Source organism: Delphinus delphis, chromosome 19 (genome assembly GCF_949987515.2).
Source record: "Delphinus delphis chromosome 19, mDelDel1.2, whole genome shotgun sequence".
Taxonomy (NCBI): domain Eukaryota; kingdom Metazoa; phylum Chordata; class Mammalia; order Artiodactyla; family Delphinidae; genus Delphinus; species Delphinus delphis.
In genome coordinates, this window is record NC_082701.1 from 48,067,732 (window position 1) to 48,070,345 (window position 2,614).

Sequence of the window (2,614 nt, forward strand, 5' to 3'; positions counted from 1 at the left end):
GCCCCTGGGCTCCAAGCGGCGCTCGCTCCCCAGCCAGCCGCCGCGCTCGGCGCGCGCTCATTGGCCTGGCCGCGCGGCCCCCCTCCGGCACCGCCCAATCAGAGCCCAGGAATCCCGCCCGGCTCCTGGAAGGGAGGGGCCGCGGCGGGCGGTGGCTCTGTAGGGGTACCTCCCCCTGCGGCTGGACCGGCCTCGTCACGCCCCCATCGACTCGCGGCAGGCTATCTGGGGTCCCCCGAAATCCCTCCACGCCGCGGCCTGGGCCCCTTAGCTGGACCTGGAGGGTACGGTTGCTTCCCCCATAAAACCCTTTGTCCCCCAAACATCTCGGCCTGGGAGGGGCAAGAGCGCACCCCCTGCCCCCGGAGTGGGGGGCGGGGATGAGGCGCAGTGAGTACTAGAGGAGGGGCGAAGCGAGATCAGCAAAGGGATGGGGCCCGGGCCGAGGGCCAGGGAGGAAGGCCTTGAATGGTAGACTCAGGAGTTTAGCCTTCTGCTGCGTGGAGGGTAGGGGAAACGGGAAGCGGTTTTAACAGAATGCTGGGGTCATAGTCGGATTCTCATTTGCGGAAGGGCTCTGTGAGCAGGCAGCAGGATTGGCGAGCTGGGGCAGGACGTCTTGACCTTCGTGGTAGCCCACCTCTCCCCTGGCAAGCTCATCAACTCTTGGTTCAATTACATTCTACATTTGTGTATCTATCCTCTGGCACCTCACCCCACCGCTTGTCCAAGACAGAGCCCCATATCACTCCCCCAAACCTGGCCTCTTATGTCCCTGTCTCAGTCTGGAGCCAGACACCTGCGAGTCATCATAGCCTACCTCTTACCTGTCCCAACCAGTAGATCACCAAGTCCTGCCCATGCTGCTTCTTAAATATCCCTGGAATCCACCCACTTTTTTCTGCTTCTCTGCCCCTCCCTTGGCTCAGGTCACTATCTTCTTGCACCTGAATTGCTACAGCAGCCTCCTCATTGGCCTCCCAGCTCCGTGCAGCCTCATTGCCCTCCCGCACGGCCCCCACCCACTTGCATTCCTCCACCTGGTGGCCAGAGTAATATTTTAGAAACACAAGTCCAACTGGTCAGCTCCTGCTTCGGAATCTTCCATGGCTCACCAGTACCCTGAGAATAGATCTAATCAGGCCCTCCATGACCTCAGTCCTAATCACCTGCCTCACTCCTTTCAGGACTTGGTTCAATGCCCCTTCTGCCAGACACACTTCCCTATGAGCTCACTGCCCAGAGTGGGTTAGCGAGTCCTCTTAGGGACTTCCTTGAAGTGAGCATCTGTTTACCTGCCTGTTCCTCCTCTGGACTGGGAGCTCCTTGAGGGCAAGGACCATGCCTGATTCATCCAGCACAAAGCCTGACACGTTGCTTAAAAGATGTTTGTCGAATGAATAATTAATTGACATGGCCATTAGGGGGTTGGATGTGTGTGGTTGGAGTTCAGGAAAGAGGGCTGGGCCATTGAGACAGTTTTGGGAGTTGTCCGAAGGGACCCACAGTAGGGCCACGGGAAAGGCTGAGATAACTTCAGGGCAAATAAACAGGGGCTGAGGACAGAACACTTGCTTTTAGGGGGAAAAATTTCTGTACCAGGTAGGATCAGTTTTGACTTAGATAACAGAAATTCCATGTAAGAGCCTCAGGGAAGACAGTCCTGGGCTGGTATGGTAAGCAGATGGGGTAGGGGGTCCCCGAGGAAAAGAACCAGATGTAGCATTTTGACATAAGAGAAGCCATTTTTGGCCTAAGCCGTTCTTGTAATCTAACCCTGGCCACAATGCTTGTCCTTGAACAGGTCTCAGTAATTAATGATCATAAGGGAACAAAAGAATGCAGGAACAAGCAGCTGTTATCAGGTGGAGAAATAACAATAGCAAAGATAATAGAGCAGTTGTAAAGACTCCCAGTTCTGTTTGAGTACTTCAGATTAGCCTGAAGTACTTTCTTAAAAGAGCTGTTTTGCAGAATTTAAACCCCCTTCAACCACCAGATCAACTAGAACCTGAGGGATGATGTTGATCTTTTCTGACGCGTCTGTCAACCTTTGCCCCAATTCTATGATGCGTACACTGCCCAAGCCTCTTCGCGAATATGCATGTACCCGTAGCTTAACACTTTCACAATTTTGCCATTCGGGGAGACACTGCTTTGGGAAAGATCCCCAGTGTTCTCCTTACTTGCCTCAGGTAATAAGTGTCTCCTTCTCCCACTCTTTGGCTTGGTTGTGTCTTTGGGCTCAACACCCACCAGAAGGTGAACCCAGTTTTGGGGTAACAGTATGTCAGCTGTGCTCCACAAAGACCTCCCAGATGTGGCTCTTTCCACTCACTACTCCAGCCACTTCTGGATTTGACTCTTGTCCTCGTGATTCAGGATGGTGGCTAGAGCTCCAGCCATCACGCACACATTCCAGGCAGTGGGATGGAGACAAGGATGAAGAAGAAGAAGGCAAAGGATCTGCACCAGCTCTCTTTTAAGGAAAGTTCCCAGAAGGCGTCACATGACACTTCCACATACATCCAATTAGCTATAACAGTCACATGACCAGACCCAGCTGCAAGAGGAGGCTGGGAAATGCAGCTTCCATTCTAGGCAGCCACATACC